The 18,610-nt window shown below is 36.0% G+C and overlaps 1 long non-coding RNA gene across 1 annotated transcript in view; it reads left to right on the forward strand.

Annotated features, from left to right (window-relative positions):
- Positions 1 to 13,448: 13,448 nt before the first annotated feature.
- The window catches only part of LOC142331551 (uncharacterized), a 38,992-nt gene continuing 33,830 nt past the window's right edge, over positions 13,449 to 18,610 (forward strand). Inside the window, exon 1 of the long non-coding RNA XR_012758039.1 lies at positions 13,449 to 13,726. This is a non-coding gene — a long non-coding RNA (uncharacterized LOC142331551). The remainder of the gene's footprint in view (positions 13,727 to 18,610) is intronic.

The following is an 18,610-nucleotide window of genomic DNA, read 5'->3' on the forward strand; positions in this document are numbered from 1 at the left end:
TTTTCGTTTTTTAAAAAGTTTTATCGTCTCGTTTACCTTTGTTGTTTTACTGTAGTACTTGTTTTTCTTCTTATACAATAAACTTTCGGAGTCTGTTAAAAAAGTAAAAGAGTTCTCTTGTGACTACTGAACATGTCATTCGTTAAAAGTTTTCTTTTCCGTTCATGTACGCTATTGTTGTTATTTATTGTCATCTTTTATTCTGAGTTTTTGCTTTCGTAATCGTTCTATCTACTTCGGAATCTCCGTGTTCCGTTGTTTTATTTTATGAAATTATTATTAAATTCACTTCGAATTTTACAATTGTCACAAAAAAATCTTGTTTATTCCTACTCTGTGCTTGAAATAGTTTCTGACGCTATAAATTTGTTTTTCTAATTTAATGTGTAGATTTACCTCGTAGGATCTTGACCGTTATTTTCTCCCCGCCCAGTCAAACAGATTAACGAAAATCATAAAAAGATTCTTATCTACCATTTTATCGGCTGCTTTTATCACTTAGATATAAAATTATTATTCGTAGTAGATCGTTAACTCATAAGAATACTATGACCTCTGTATTAATAGATTTTTATATACCAGGATTTTTATACCAGATTTTTTTTTTATTATATACCAGATTTTTTATATACCGTTTTCCACCAAGAGAACTCCATTCCGGTCCCAGAACTTTTGTTATTTTTTTTCAAGGTCCGATCGGTCACGAAATTAAAACCACAGTGAAAATAAAAAAAATTTTATTTGTAACAAGTACTTACATAGTTACGCTATTTCTCTACATAGTCGCCACTCCGATTTAAGACATCTGTCGTAGCGCGGTACCAACTTTCCGATACCCTCGTCATAGAAAACGGAGTCGCCTGTGTTTTCAGCCGTGTTTCTACGCCGGTCTGCAGCTCGATGTCTGTGTCAAAATGTTGTCCTCCTAGCCAGTATTTCATGTGAATAAAGAGGTGAAAATCGGATGAAGCCAAGTCCGGGCTGTACGGTGGGTGATAAAACACTTCCCGACGAAAACGCTGCAGGAGCTTCTTTATTACAGCTGCAGTGTGCGGCCGAGCATTGTCATGGAATAAGACAATGCCTGATGACAACATTCCTCTCCGCTTATTCTGAATCGCCCTTTGTAGACGTTGAAGGGTCACGCAGTATGAGGCTGCAGTGATGGTCGTGCCGCGTTCCATTAATTCCACCAAGAGAACTCCATTCCGGTCCCAGAACACAGTAGCCATACACTTTCTGTTCGCTTGAACTTCTTTGGTTCACTCGTACTGGGAGAATGAGAACGCATCCGCTGTTTTGATTGTTCTTCAGTTTCGAAATGGACCCGTGTCTCGTCCCCTGTGACAGTTTTGTTCAAAAAATCTTCTCCTTCATTGCGGTAGGGCTGGAGAAGATTAGAATCTTCTCATTGTTTTGTGACGGTCGGACAGCATCTTGGGAACCCATCTCGCACACAGTTTGCGGTACTGAAGTCTCTCACTCACAACGGTGTAGAGAGACCTTGAAATTTCAGAAACGAAACACTAAATACAGAAATTATGAACCGACGATTTTCTCGAATCGCCTCATCCACTCGCTCAACGAGATCATCGGTCGACACTCGCTTCCTTCCCTGACCGCCTGCATCATGAACATCTGTACGTCCTGCTTTAAGGTTCCTGCACCGTTGTCGCACTTTGCTGTCACTCGTTGAAGTTTCACCGTACACATTACTTATTCGTCGATGAATTTCGGCCGCATTACACCCCTCAGCCTGAAGAAATCGAATTACCGCACGCTCTTCACACTTGGAGGGAGATGCTATTGTTGTAGACATGTTTACGTGCTAGCCGCGCGTTCAGAACTAAACGAAGTGACGCGGCGTAATTGACGGCCACAGTAGAGACGCTGCACAACACGTGTGCGCAAAGGTTCATCCGATTTTTGCGCAGGTTTTTATTTCGCGACCGGTCGGACCTTGAAAAAAAAATAACCTTCGTCCTATAAGTCTCGTTAAATTTTTATCGTCGAGTATTTAGCTGTCGCATTGTAAACATACAGCTACGTTTTTATTCGAAGCTGTAACCCTTTCAAAACAGGTTAAAAATCGAGGGCTGGCCTTATTCTATTTTCGAATCGGTTTTCTGTTAATTGGTTGCAATATTTTTAACAGGTTGGTTTTTAAACGTTATTATTTAATAATGAAATTTATTAATATATTTCAGTAATTCTATTACTGGTATTCAAAAAATAAAACCAAAACCGTATAAAAGTATAATTTAAATAAATAACTTTACTACCATGTGAACGAAAAAAATCTACGTTTTACGTTTTCAAAATTGTATTCATTTTAATTATTAAATCGATAACATTTCGGAAACTGTTATAGTTCAGCCAAATTATGTTTATTTAGTAAAATTTCAAGCGGGCTTTCTGTATTATGAACAAATTGACGTCATTGTTCAATTGCGGTTTCAAATTTCCCGTGCTACAACGGAAATCGTTACCGTCCTAATCGAATTGTCGACGTTCTGATACCGAATCTGGGAAAGAAGTTTGAATGTTGAACCGGTTTTTCTTATTGTTTTTTTTTTTGTTTGTGAAAAAGAATACTGCGTTTTCAGCAGTTAGCAGTTATTACTATTGAATAAATAATGTAGTATTTTTTTTATTTGCGAGTTGTTTACAGCTTACTTGTGCCGTTTCTTACATCCCGAAGGCCGTTTTATCTCTGCTATATTCTCTCATAAACCTCTTTTTCCCCGTTACATCCGCAATACCATCACTACTTTTTGCTTTCCCGTCTAGATAGAGCTACAGCTCTGGAAGGGTAAGTATTATAATCGGTCCTATTTGGGCATATGCGGTTTTCACTGGATCTTGACGTTTTCACACCTAAGGAAACCAAAAAACCGGATTGAACTTTTCCCGCTGTTAATGTAGGTGCGTTCGGTGTAGTTTCTAAATCATCTTATATCAACCGGCTATCACCTTATATCGACCGATTTTTTACCAAATTTTATATACGGGGCATTGATGCCATTAAATTTTCAATTTAACGGTCAAGGGGATGAGGCTCTGTAGACCACGGCCGCTCTCAGTATCTCGAGATTTCGCCTAATTAAGGTCATATTTTTTCTTAGATGCATTTGTTAACGACCAAAAATAACAATATTTGCAAAATTGCAATCCGCCCAAAAAAATGCTGTTACAGTCGTCTGCTATGTTGTGACGTTACACGTAAACGGTAGAATTAAATAAATGAATAATATTTAAGGTGTAAAAACGTAATTCGGTGTGGCCGGGTCTCGAACTCGATCGTCTGGTTGACTCGATATCTTGTGCGTTAAGCCTTGCGACTGCACCAGACTGCCGACCGTACAAACGAAATTTGTTTTATGTAAGTTGTGAAATTTCATTAGTCTGGTTAGTGGCGCCTGTCGCCGCTAGTACCGCCACACCTGCGCGAATTAAATACGGAAATGCGGAGGCGCCTTAGTTTTAATCGTTGAATTAAATAAACGATAAAGTATTATATTTAAATAAAGCGATAAATAGGAGGGTAAGTCGATTATTATCCGCAATTTAGTTATATTTTTGTTTACGTTATTAGTACTGTCGTGTTGCGTAGATGACGCACGCGTGGTTTAATTGTTATGTCTGTGCAGGTTTGATGCTGCTAGGTTAGTTTCATTTTCGCGGCCCTGCCGTTATCGATGGCCGCTCCGTTTTCTGTTTGCACCGAAGAAGAGCAACGTTCAGCGATCCATTTTTTGCGGTCGGAAAGTGTATCAGGAGCCGAAATTCGTCGAAGTCTTTCGGTACAGCACGGGAACAGTGTGCTGCCGCAACGGAGCGTCTACGAACGGATTGAAAAATTGTCGCACAAGTGTTCTGCACGACGAAGGAGTCGGGCGACCGTTTACCGTCACAAATGAGGAAAACACTGAGCGTGCACGCGACATAGTTTTCTTAAACACACGAGTAGCTGTCGATTAAGCGGCATATCGTCTGCAAATTAGTCACGGTTTTGTCTACGATATCATCCACAACAGACTTTGGTTTCATAAAGTCTGTGTAAGACGGGTCCCAAAACAACTCGCACGGTCGCATAAACAAACTCGCTTGGACATCTGGCAAAAATATTGGATCGCTACGGTAACGAACGGGACATCTTCTTAGACAGAATCATCACCGGTGACGAAACACGGATCCATCGTTACAAACCGGAGAGTAAACGGCAGAGTATGGAATGGAAACATCCAAATTCGCCCTTCAAAAAAACGTTCAAGACCCGACCGTCCGCAGGAAAACTGATGCTTACGGTTTTTTGGGACTCACAGGGCCCGGTACTGGAACATTATGAGGATAGGGACACGACAATAAACAGTGCGCGTTACAGTGAGACGCTTACTGTCAAGCTGGAATCCTGCGATTCGAAACAAACGCCGAGGACTGCTGTCGAAAAGTGTTGTGTTGTTGCACGACAATGCCCGTCCACATACTGCTGCCCGCACTGCTGAAACGCTCCGAAAACTCAACTTTGAAGTACCGGCTCGTCCTCCGTATAATCCTGATCTTGCCCCTTCTGACTACCGCTTGTTTGGTCCACTCAAAGAGACATTAAGGGGCCGTCGATTTACCTTTAACCTTCTTCCTTTATTTCCTTCATTATATTCCTTCGTGTCTTGTAATCTCTTAGTTTCTTACACGAATCGTTCTGAAGACACGAACGTCTCAAAAAAATCTATCCGGGTAGCTAAAAGCTATGTCTCATCATCTTATGCAGGTACACGCCTTTCTCGGATAGAATTCCCAGTTCTTGTTTTAGTCTCGCTACGATTTATCGTTAGATCGTAAAATCGAGTTTAATATGGCAGTAATGTTTCCCTCTTTTTTTAATTTTCTTCTCTGTTTCCTTTTTCTTCCGCTTTTCTTATTACTCACCGCGTGCTTTGTGAAAACATATGTTCGTCGATTTCGTCCCGGCAACCTAACGATGCGTTCTATCCCGGTAAATACATTGTTACTTCATTATACGAAGTAATGGAAGCATTATGATCGCGAAAAATTTCGGTTTTCAGATTTCAACGGAAATATCCGTTTTGATCATCCCTGAATCCATTTTGACTAGTTTCGGCGTGACGTCTGTACGTACGTATATTCCTCGCATAACTCAAAAACGATTAGCCGTAGGATGCTGAAATTTTGAATGCGGGACTATTGTAACATCTAGTTGTGCACCTCCCCTTTTTCATCGCAATCGAATGAACCAAAAGTGTCTTAAAAAGCCCAAAATCCAAATAATTGGATTTAACTGCAGTAACAAGCCCTCGTCGAGAGCTCTTCAACGATATCATAAGTACTACTTATTTTCATCGGTTTCAGTATTAGAGCCAAATAAAATTTTAATTAATGAAAAATTTGGCTCTTACACGGGAAGGCACATCGGTTCGAATCAGACTCCATCTCTTTTTTTGGTAACTTTTTCTTAATTTAAATATATCGATTTATTAATAATTATTATCCGATTGTAAAAAAGTTTTACGATAAATAATAATTCAATAATAATAATAAAAAAAAATATCAAAAGTTATTAATGAAATAAAATGTTATGTACTTTTCATTTAAAAAAAAAATTGAATGTATTTCAATAGTCGTACAAGGAAGTTATGTAGTGGTGTCCGCATCAGATTTTTTTTCTATCGGTTTCCTTATCGTATTATTCAGATCCTGCAAACAAAAAGCTATGTAAATAATAAATTAGTATTACACACCTAATTATAAAATTGTTATATGAAAATATTTTATAAGAGTAACAGAAATACGAGTATAATTTCCTCGTAGAACACAGCATATCGGTTTTTTCCAGTATATATAAAATTTTAATACCGCGGATTTTTTTGTGCTTCAATATGTTTAATAAAATGTCTTAATCGTAACAACTGTATGCGGCGTCTGCTTCGATGTTTGTGTAGGGTTATCGCAGTTGAGAATTTTCAAAGGTGTCTGCAGAGTACATCCCTGCTCTAGTTTACCGCGTCGCTCTCCTACGTCCAGTTTTTTTTTTCTTATACACAAATCTCAAAACTTTAGTGTAAATCATTTCAGTTATGATCGGTGAAACGTACCGTTTCAGTGAATTTTAATGTTTCTAAGATATTCTTCAATTTTGTCCTTTTACGTTCTTTACATTTTAAGTATTTTTACATAAGTATTCTTTTTTTAAGTATTTTTCTTAAGTATTCTTTACATAATATACGATATTCGTTGAAAGCTCGTGGAAACTGCAACAGAGCAAAAATAAATTAAAAGTACGGGATTCCAATTTTCATTATTTTGCTTATATTCTGTTATCGGTTCGTCAGCTATACGTTTCAACCGGTATTATTAAACATTTCGATTTTCTTTGTTACGCTGTAATATCGAACGGCGGCGTCGCGTTAATGATACGGAAATCCCCGTCTCGATAAATTATAATTATCAATTTTTTAACTTTCAGTTTCTTAATTATTTTGTTTGTAATTATTTTATTTGCATTATCCTTCTCGATAAAGAAAAAAGCGATCGTTTTTCCTTATATATAAAATATATATTCTTCCCGTTCTATGTATCAACCGTATCTGTGTAATTAATTTCACGTAATTTAAAATAGAACGTAGTTCACATACGCGCTAGATAATCTTCGGTCGACTTAGTGGTGGTTCGGTGTTAGTTATGAAGATCTTCCTCGGCGTTGTGATCGTTACAGTCCGATTAATCATTCGCCCTCTCGGCTTTATGTTAGTAAGTCGATGCTATACATCATCGCGAAAGGTACAGCTTTGGGGGTACGCATCAAGATTAACGTTTGAATTGGAATTAGAATTATGTATTCACAGACCTTCCCGTAACGGTAAAAATTTATAGACGATTTGTTATCCGATTCGTGTAAATTACACGATTTAAATTTATCTATGCCGGTAAATTTTTAATTCTTAATCGTTAAATATTTTTTAAGATAAAAACTTTAAACCTCACGGTAGCTTTTCTCCGCCGAAATTGTTATACGTATTTTTATCTGCCGCAATTATATCGATTAAATTACTGTGAAATCTTTTTTGTTGTTCCGGCCTACATATGGCAGCGCGTTTTTATTTTCAAAATCAGCGGTACTAGTACGGCGTTCATTACTTAAAATGTTTATCGCTTAGCATTCCGAGTTTTGTTTGACAGTTAATATCCGATCGATAAACATATCTGTGAGATCGGCCTTTCCGTAAAAACATTTACGTTATAGCTTATTTACGAGGCGTGTTTTTAGATTAAGATCCGTTTTGAATTTCCCATCTGTATATGCACGATTTAAACGGACGAGACTTGCGTATCTCGGTTATTTCGATCTATATTCGGCCGTTAGCGATAATAGTTTACGCGTTTTATTGTTAGTTGTTTATATTCGTTATTTTTCAACGGGCGCTCAGTTTGTGATCGCTCAGAGTGTGAAGTACGAAAAGTAATCCGATTTTTATAGGTAAAAAAGAATTCTGCGGCTGAAAGTCACAGGCAATTTGTAACTTATACGGGCCGAACACTATGAGCGACGCTTAGATTAATAGTGCGGTACCGCTTAATTCGAGAAGGACGAACGATCAGGTTATAGAACGTAATGGCCGGCCGTCGGTGATAAAGGACGATATGATTGAAAAAGTTGACGAAATAATTAAAAAACCGGCGCTTCAATGCGTCACAATTGTCTTTGATGTTTCACCGGCTTTGATTTTTGAAGTTTTGATTGAAAAATTGGCGTATAAAAAGTCGCGTGTCGGGTTGCTGCCGAAGATATTAACCGACATACGCAATGAAGTACGTCTTGCCGCAACGGGTCGATTATTGCCCCTTTACGAAAATAAAGGTGTTGAATTATTCGATACCGTCGTTACAGGAGATGAAATTGTTACGTTAAGAGAACGGAGAGTTTCTTCATAAATTGCCCTGATGTTTGCTATGTTAGAGAACAAGATGAAGATAAAGGTTAAAGGTAGGCAAAACAAAATTAATCTTTTCTAATAACTGTTATTTAATTTGAGAGCTAGAAAATTTTGCAAATACATCAACGTAGCGATATCCCGTGTCATACTTTATAAAAGATTTGCATTCGGTAGTGTAAACGTTAATCGTGGAAAGGTGTGTTAAAAAAAGAATAACTTAAAAAAATTGTTTATTACTTTCTTAAATTATCGTATTTTAAATTACAGGTACAAACTATTGAAGCATATCTCTAAGCGAGGATGTAAAAAGTAATTTAATACAATTAATCGATCGGAATCTCTTCCTCGTGTTATTTATTTTAAAAACCTGACAAAGTAAAGTACTTCAATGAGATTTCCTGATTCTGGAAGACGATGATAATTAAGTCGTATATAATATCCGATTTCAAAATTTGTTATTCTTTTGAAGATATTACGGAATATGAAATAAGAAGACTTTTGTTTACGATTAAATAATTTAAGTTGTAACAAAACCTTTTTTACTTAAAAAAATGTTGATATACAATGTAAAAAAAAATCATTATTACAAAATGATTTGTCTGTTGGCGGAGGCTGCATTAAATTTTCATATTGATTCTCTCTGCTCATTAATTTTTTACCGGATAATTAAAGTTTTAAGTTTATTGCAGATTTATTTAGAATAATCTTTTATTATTTATTTTACAATAACTGTGGTGTGTTTATCGCACAGAAATGATTTTAAATTGTAGCTGTAGGATATACCCTCTTATGTAGAATACGTAACTTGCTTTCAGAGTCGTAAAGTTTAATTGTTGTATTCCAGATAAATCTATTACACTACGCTAGTTGTGTTGTTAGTTTATCGCCCCGAGTGTTTTACCAGAATAGTTCCTTTTGCTTTGTTCGCTTCGTTCAAGCTCTTCTAACTAAATCGCTGACTTCTGACGTTCTCTTCAGTCTGCACGAATAAGTCAGCCGCTTAGTCGGTTTAAGTCGTACTTGTATTAGGATTCCTCCACATACCGCACCGTACCGGGTCTGATTTTAGTACGTTCTAGTTGGAAGAACGTTAGAATTATTTGTTTTATCAAAAGATAAAATGAATCGTGCTTCTATGTTTCAACCGTTTTAGTATTTTACCGTAACGTAAACTTTGTAATCGGCGGCAAGACGTGCGTTAAATATTTCTAATGACAGAAACGGTAGCAGTGTAAGAGCAGGCGGTGCCGAACCTATATACAAATGCGGCCCGATACACGGTTGTAGGACTCTAACTAAGCTTTCATAAAATTTACTATTTGTTCGTGGATCTACTGAATTCTACGAGGCATTCTGGGAACACGAATTAAGTATTCATAACAACCCAGCTGTCAAATGGAGAAATTACAAGAAGTGTGCGCCGAAAAATGAAAAAATCAATTCGTGTAATCGGTGGCCCGGGTCTGACAGTAGAAATCGACGAGTCTCTATTCGTAAGGAGGAAGAATAACGTCGGCAGAGTCCTTCAGAAGCAACGGGTTTTGAAGGGCTGTCCCGTGTAGCCGGGTTATATTACATTTCGCACTAGATAATCGTTCTGGAGATAGGTTATTGCAGAGTGTAGTGTACCAGATCGAATAATAATTTGTGATCGGTGGGTAGCATACAACGGGATATATATTTTGAACACGGTTAATGTGCAACCCACCGGGTCGGTCTAGCGGTTAACGCGTCTTCCCAAATCAGCTGTTTTGGAAGTCGAGAGTTACAGCGTTCAAGTCCTAGTAAAGCCAGTTATTTTTACACGGATTTGAATACTAGAACGTGGATACCGGGGTTCTTTGGCGGTTGGATTTTCAATTAAACACACATCTCAGAGTGGTCGAACTGAGACTGTACAATACACACTTCATTTACACTCATACATATCATCCTCTGAAGTATTATCTAAACGGTAGTTACCGGAGGCTAAACAGGAGAAGAAAGAAAGAAAGAAAGGTGAAAAATCCGCAGACCACCATCGATAAACCCGGTGTCACAAGTGTTGTATACACTCGTTCGTTGTGAATCGGCTTGTCGGTTTGCTTAGCATTTCTCCCGCCACCTCCTCATTCGGTCACCCTAAAGCATAAGACCGATTGTCTGTGCCGCAAACTGCTACTGAGCCGCGAAACAGTTTAGCGACCGGTGTCATAACTAGCTCGAAGAGCTAACCTAAAAGCGTGAGCGGAATAAGCGTGGTACTATACACCACTCGCTTGCGTTTCCCACCGCCCACTTGTCATACATCACTGTAGTGGGTAGGCGCACCCCGTCAACTACTAAAACGTATATGACTATCAGTAATTGATTTATCTTGTTAAAGGCAGCGATTCGCTGCCACGCCTAGGTCGTTGAATGTCAGCAAGTACCTGTCCACCATTAAAGCGCATGGAGCCTTATTCCGGCTGGTAGCCAGCCGTATCTCTCGGTTAGCTTCCTACAGCAGCGCGATAGGAGTCTTTTCGCTTAGGTAAACTGCTGATGTCGGTTGAATAAAGCTACCGCATCAAGGAACTCCCACACGGTCCGACAATGCGGCTCTCGCCACATTGACTTGCCGCTTGTGAGTGGCCGATTTTCCCCTTGACCTCTAAGTTCCATGGTGGCCTGAGTTCTGACCCTCCCCAAGAGCTGGGCGATCGAATATCATGTGTTCGTTCGATCGGACCTCCCCGCAGTTGCACAGTTCATCAGCTGCCAGGTGGAGCCGAAACAAATATCGGTTTAAATTTACATTGTTGGAAAGCACACGGGCTCCCGTCGCCCTTAAAAACGAAGGAGAGGCAAACCATCCCCCCAGATCCTGTATAAATCTATACAAGGACCTTCCTTTAGTCGTGGCGTGCCATTCTTGTTTCTATCGTGAGGCTGTAAAGCCTCCTCCGCAGGCGGGAGACAGGCAACTAATCGAAATTTAGAACCGGTGTATTGAGATCGATCCGCTCAGGTACAGGCCCGGCTCGAAACCGCATCTCAGATACCTTAGCCCCACTGCCTCTTCGCAATTTCCACGTGGCCGCCCGAACTTTCACCACTAATTCGGTTGGGAGAGCCTTTCCCGATGCAATGGTAGCCTCGTAGGATGTTGTTTTAAAAACACCAGTGCGTACAATTAAGGCTCTGCGCTGGGCACTCCTTAAATTTTGAATAAGTGCTCGACTTCTTTCCACCTACGAGCCCAAACAGACGCGGCGTAAGAGGTCAAACCTTTGAAGACAGATCGGTACGCTATGTACAAATGACGGCCCGATAGTCCGTAATCCTTCCGAGCAATCCTCCTAAGCTTGTGCATCACAGAGACGGCGTCCGCTGCTACTTGCCTAATGTGATCGCTAAAACAGCAACTTCTCATCGAACAAAACACGTAGGTACTTATCGACTGGAACTCGACTGAGTACAAGCCTTTATACTTATACGGGGGTTACGATTGTATGATAATTTGTCTGCACCCTTGTAAGCATAAACTTCGTCTCGGGCACAGAAATCCTTAAATTTTGAATGTACATTCAGCCCTCTGCGAGTGACAAAGCCGCCTGCGCTCGGTTTTCTAGCTGCGGTCGTGAATTACCACGAACTAATAGGAGGCAGTCATCGGCGAGAGCCTGGGCCGTGACTCCTTCCGGGAATGTCAGTCCCAAAAATCGGTCGAATACCAGGTTCTACAGCAAGGGACCGAAAACGGAGCCCTGATGGCTTCCCCTGGTGACGGACTTTTCCACAACTAGGTGCGCATCTTTAAACAGAGCCGTACGGTTAGACAAATAGTCTGTTACCACGGCTTGCAGGGATTCGGGAACATTGCGGCGTGCCAAAGCATAAAGGACAGAACGCCAACACAAGGAAGGAAATGCCGCCTCTATATCAATAAAAATAGCCAAAACATATTTGCAGTCTGCGCTTTCCACCTCGGCAAGAGCATTTAAGATGCAGTCCTCGGTGCCAACCCCTTTAATGAAACCGTATCGGCCTTGATTTAGAAAACAGCTTATATCGATGCTTTCCTCGAGCCGTTCCACAACCGGCCTTTCAAGCAACTCGCCGAGAACCGGCAAGAGGCTGATGGGTCGATAACTGCCGACCTCACCAGGATACTTTCCAGGTTTCAGGAGTACCCTTACTAAGGCCACCTTTCAAGCAGCTTAGGCATCCCGTGAACAGTCTGCCAAGCGGTTCTCTTATGACAGGCAGTAGATGGTAAAAAATACCCGGGTCAAGTCGGTAAATAAGTACTGCATAGTACTTATTTAATTTTTTTACGGTTACTGTTTAGCAACCAAAAAATGTAGTTTTAGATTTTAATTAATTTTTTCTTTCCCGTCTGTATAGCAGCTATAGCTATATAGAAGCGAAAGTATAATAATCGGTCAACACCGGGCATATCCGGTTCTCACCGAGTCTTGACGAACTGACCCCTAAGGATACCAGAAAACCGAAAGATGGCATCGAAACTTCCGCAAAACCGAAATTTCTGCGATAAAATGTGCGCATATATGTATGCATGTTGGTGTGTAAATCGCCTTATATCTCCAGAAATACTTGACCGATTTTCACCAAACTTGACTATAATATTATTATAGAATGGACATCGGCGCTATTAAATTTTCAATCAAGAAGGTCAGCGGATGGGGGATACAGGGGGAAAAACGAAATCGTCTCCCGATTTTGCATAATTAAAGTTATATATATTTTTTTTATAATTTTGTGAATATCAATAAACAATTTTGTAAAAAAAGTTTTTGCTAAATTACCACCACCTCTAAAAATAGTTTTCGGTGCGGCCTATAAATCACCTTATACTCGTAACTCCAGAACGGATTTTTTTTTAATTTTGAAGAGTTATTGAAAGCAGTACAAGGGGTGATTTTCGTTGCAGGTTTTTGTCGATAATTTTGTGAATATAAATAAACAAACAACTCTTGTAAAAAAAATTTCAAAATTTCACCCCCACCCGTAAAAATGATTTTAATTTTGAAGAGTTATAGACGGTAGTATAAGGGGTGATTTTCGTTGCATTCTTTTAAGTTAATTTGTGAACGATTATAAAAGAAACATCTTTCGTGTAAAACCGTTTTCTAAATTGCACACTTCACTCCAAAAAATATTAATAATTTTGAAACGTTGTAGATTTTATTGTAGCAGGTAAACAGCTGCTTCTCTAGCGTGGAGATGTTGCATCTAAAAAAAAAAATTAATTTTATTTCTTTTTAATCCCTGATTTGATATTTAAACAAATATAATAATACTTAATAACAAGATTTTATGTGCGCGCGCGTGCGGGTCTGCATTTACATGTATTGTATGTTGAGCATGATTACGTAATAAGTTAGTTACGTAGTAATAGGTTAATTAAATAAGCGTAAATTTTGTTATAACTCTTTCGTGTATCGTTAAAATGGAAATTTATTTTCGTTAATATTTAATGTAATTATAAGTTCCGCAAGATTGAAAATAACTTATTTGGTATTAGAGGACGTTTGATGGATGGACAACGTATAAGCGAAAAAAATTTTAGATGGAATAATTTTGTTGTTTAAAAGTACCGGTAAAGATGTCGTGACATTCGTTGCCATAGTGGGGGATGACAGAGAAATATGTGTGTCCCGCAGTCGTGCTGTGTAACTGTACGGGATAGTGTAGTACGTGTGTTCGTAGACTCAATTTGTAAGACTTGTTACTGACTCGAGTGAACGTCATCCAGTTTTCTTCTTTTTGTCGAGATATTACTGATTAAGGTGAGTAATTACTTTTTTAATTTTTTTTACAATTTTTGAAACAATAATCTGCAGATGTTTTCTCTTTCTATGTATGTATTCAAATAATTTATTAAATTAAAAATGTTAATAGCCCGAATTTACACTCATTAATTTAAAAAAATAAATAATTATTCACCGTGTTTAAATTTTCTTCGTAACATTTAAAAAATATTTACCGTTAATTTTTTTAATTGAATTTTTCTGTTTTAAATTTATTACGAGGCACAAAAACATCAATTTGCTGGATCAAACAACCTACTAACATGACGGTTTTGGTTTGACTCCAAGCGTTGAGTCAATTCTTACCAATTTTTTTTTATACAAAAAAAAACCCTCATGGTTTAACTTTAATTTTAAGTTTCAGTTTAATAAGATGCGCTTATTTAAATATTTATATTTGGTTTCTTAAAAACAAATTTATTATTAAAAGAGTTAATCTTTTGGATTTAAATTGAGAATATTTTATTAAGCTTCCGGGTTTATTTTCATCTATTTTGGATTCTTGATTTTTTTTGTTGTATTGAATTAGCATAAGGGGTAGCTTTACGGTCTGGTTTTGATGCTTTAAATTGTTAGCTTTTAAGTTTATTTTCTTATATTTTGAACCCTTGTTTTTTTATATTAAATTGATTTAAGGTTAGGGGTAGCTTTAAGTTCTAATTTTGATGGTTTAAATTGTTAGCTTTTAAGATTATTTTTATCTATTTTGAATTCTTTGTTTTGACTTTAGGTTTAGTCGGGGTATTAACGGGCTCATGTAGAGGCCCCTACTTCAGGTTCTATAATTTTAGCCGGTGTAATATTAAAGTTGGAGGGTATGGTTACCCCCAGTATGGGGGGCTTTACCCCCAGTAAAGTATGGGGGTATGGTTGGATTCGTCGATTAGGTTATATTTATTTTTTTTTATTTAATTACGGTTATTTTTTTGTTAGTATTTGTTTATTTGGTCGTTAGAATATTTTGTATAATTCAAAGAGATTTAAAGGTTCTTGTTGCTTATTCTTCGTCTGTTTGTCACATAAGTCTGGTTTGGGATTAATCGGTTCATCGTGTTTTATGGTCGCTCGTGCTTTTGTTATTTACATATGTCGGGGTTATTTACGATCGATCGGGAAGACGAAGATTCTTTCTCGTTAAGGGATTGCTTAATTATTTACCTTTACTTAAGTTTTTTTTTGATTTTTGGTTTGCGTCTTCTTGTCCTCCTAGATTGAATTTATTTTCTGAGATTAGTTTAATTATTTCTATTTTAAGATGAAGATTTTATTTTTTATTTTTATTTTTCCTGCTTGTTATAAAGTAATAATTTTTTCTTTAACTCAGCACGGTCTTTATTCCGGTGATTTAATTTTAATTAGTTCTTGTTATGTTCGTGAATTTTATGTTTATTGTTTCTTTATTTTTTTATATAATATTTGATTTATTTATTTTAATTTAAAATTTTGATTTGTGATGTCAAAGATCTTTTTGAGAATAGGCTATGTTTTTCTGTTACAATCTTTTTTTTCTTTGGTATTTATTTGTTTGAATATGATTTCGTTTTTTTTTGATTGAATTTCTTGTTTTTTTATGTCTTGTATTTTTAATTAGAAGTTGTGTTTTATTTTATAGTCTTGGTGATCTAAATTTAGTTCGGTTTTATTATTTGGTTGTTTTATTTATTCTAAGTACGGTTTTTTTATTTTAATACCTGATTTTATTTGTTTATTATTAGGCTGAGATGGTCTCGGGTTAATTTTTTATTGTTTAGTTATTTATTATCAAAATAGAGTTTCTTTATGTTCTGGTCTTATTACTTTATTAATAAATCGTGCAGGCGATGTATTTTTAATTTTGTGTATCGGTTTATTTATTAATTTTGGTTCTTTTCATTATATTTTTTTGACGGTGATTTTATTAATTTGGTTTTATTTGCTTCTTTTACTAAAAGCGCTCGGTTCCCCTTTTGTGTTTGGTTGCCTTCGGCGACGGCAGCTCCTACCCCTGTTTTTACTTTGGTGACTTCTGGTGTTTATTTAATTATTCGATTTAATTATTTTATTTATTTTTGCGATACTTGTGCCGCTCGTTTAGAAAATGATTTGAGGAAGATTATTGCTTTTTCTACTCTTAGACGGTTGGGATTTATATTTTTTATTCTTTCTCTTGGGTCTTCATCTCTTTGTTTTATTCATTTATTAATTCACGCTGTGTTTAAATCGTTACTTTTTTGTGTTCCGGTATTATTTTTATTCATTGTTTTTTAGGTAGTCAAGATATCCGATTTATAGGAGGCTTAGTTAAGCATTTTTTGTTTATTTAGTTTGTTTATGTGGATTTCCTTTTTTTCTGGGTTTTATTCAAGGGATTTTATTTTAGATTTTTTTTTAAATATTTAGTTTTTTTTTAGGGCGGTGGCGGGTTACTTTTATTTATAATTTACGTTTAATTTATTATTTGTTTTCTTCTAATTCTTTTTTTCCCTTATATTAATTTTTCTTATAGTTTATATCTGAATATTTCTCTTTTTTATATTTTTTTTGTTTATTTGTTGGTTTTTTATGTTTTGATTATTTGAGGATGATTTTAGGTTAATTTTTTTATATTTATTTATTTTTTGTTTGTTTTTGGATGTAGTGAGTTCTTTATATTTTTACTTTGGTTTGATTTATATATGGTTTTTGGGTTTTTATTCTTCTGGTTTTTTTTTAAATTTTGTTATTTTAGATATGGATTACTTGTAGAGTATTTTGTTTCAGGTGGCTTAATTGGGTTTTTGAGGTGGTTAGGATTTTTTTTATATAGGTGTACTTGAACGTTCTTAGGTTTTACTTTTTTTTTGTTCGGATAGCTTAATTTAAAGCTCAACATTGAAGTTATTATGAATTTTTTCTCTGGACATTTACAAAATTTATTTATTTATACGTTGAAAGTATTGTTGTTTTTTTTAAACTATATAAATAAGAATAAAGTCTTTCACTTGAAAGGTAATTAGCGGCTCCTTTTCTTTTAATTATCTTGACTGGATATTATCAATTTTTTCGTTAACAGTGAATAGCTTCTATTTTAGCTTCGGCTAATTTGAGTATGAGGATTATCCTTAATATTAAGTCGAAATTAATTGTAATCTTCTTCATTACTCTATTTAAGAGAAATTGATTTTTCAATAATTTTTATTTGCAAAGTAAATGTTATATTTAACTATTCTCCTTCTTTACTTCGTTTTAGTATTCCTATCTTTCATACCGTGTATACGTCGATTTCAGGCGTAAGTTTGTCTTCTTCAACAGCCCGTAAGTCATCTAAACAATAACGCGTAAGTAAACGATCGCGCAGGAGTTATAAATTAAAAACGTAAGTAATTTCATCAGAGGGTTAGATACCGGGATGTCGGTTCGATTCCCAGCTTGTGTTCATTTTTTTTTAGCTATTTATCGCACTGTATCGCGTAAGAATTTATTATAACTGAAAGTTACTTCAAATTTATTGTTAAAATAAATGTATTTTTTTTTTCAACAAGTAAAGTAATCAAATGTAAATTTTTTAACAGAAAGCTTGGCACCGTATTTTTTTAATTTTTATATATATAAAATGATTTCATTCCAATGGAGTAAATTTTCTGTGAAAAAATACTCATCTCGTACATTTTATCGATCGATGAAATCAAAATAATGAATCCGCGATGAAAAAATATTTTATTAAGTTTCGAGTTTTTTGCGTAATTAAAGAACGGAGGAATCTCTTACTCGTACATATTTTTAAAACAGAAATCCGTTCTTTTTGTACAGTAAATAATTCTGGGTTCGATTTCAGGGTTAGGCTTGGAATTATGTTATATTATTTTAAAAATTCGTAAATAATAAACCCTCTTGTAAAAAAAATGCGTGAATATTAAACGGTTACCGACCGGTTTCCTATTTACGACTGGTGAAAGAGCAGCGAAAAGGTTTTTCTTTGTTCGATTCAAAATTTGTATAGGCTATACAATTTTAGGAATAATGACTTTAAAATTTCTCATTCGCTAAACTATACGATAAACAGAACAGAAAAGGCAGTTATAAAAACTTATTCTAATCTTAGCTGATTGTAGACAATGGCCTGCTATGCGGGCAGGTACCGTAACGGTAACTATACAATCTCACTACGGAAGCCAAGGATGGAATCCCCCGATCTATCGAAAACACGTTTAAGTCTTAATATATGTCCAAGCCTGTCGAATAAATAAGGTAACAGGGTTAATATTATTTTGAATTCCAAGTAATATGTTCATAACGTTTTGGAAGGTCGGTAAGCGATTAGTTTCATCTTTTTGTTTCCCCGAGAATTTTATACTATCTTACCTTATACCTACCTGAAATATTTCGGTAAGGCGATAACCGTAAATTCTTTACAGGTATAAACCTTTGTTAGTGCAAAATTTAAAGTTACATCGGAAACAAATAATGTTGAAATTATGACCCAAACCCTAATAATAACAGCCTTCCGATAATTATAATAAAAACTAATTTGCAATACTACTAGAAATTAAACGTCCTGGTCAACCGAGGTATTGTTTACTTTAATTATCATATTTAATTTAAAAATTTACCTTCATATTTTCAGTTCTAAAGTCAACAAATTTTGAAAAAATTTAAACAATTTTGAAGTTTAAAAAATTTGTTACAGATTTAGAAGGTAAATCGGTTGTTATTTTAGTACGGTGCGAATTATAGACTTCTCATTTTGGCTTCAACATATACAAGTACAGCATTTATATATATATAACCAGACAAAGAAAATATTTTCGTGTGTCTCAACGCAATACTTCGGCTTATGAGAAGGGCCGTATTACGTTTCTACTGCCTTTTTTAATAAATTGAAAGACTTAAAAATATCCCACCGAT

This window comes from Lycorma delicatula, chromosome 10, assembly GCF_047948215.1.
Source record: "Lycorma delicatula isolate Av1 chromosome 10, ASM4794821v1, whole genome shotgun sequence".
Taxonomy (NCBI): Eukaryota; Metazoa; Arthropoda; class Insecta; order Hemiptera; family Fulgoridae; genus Lycorma; species Lycorma delicatula.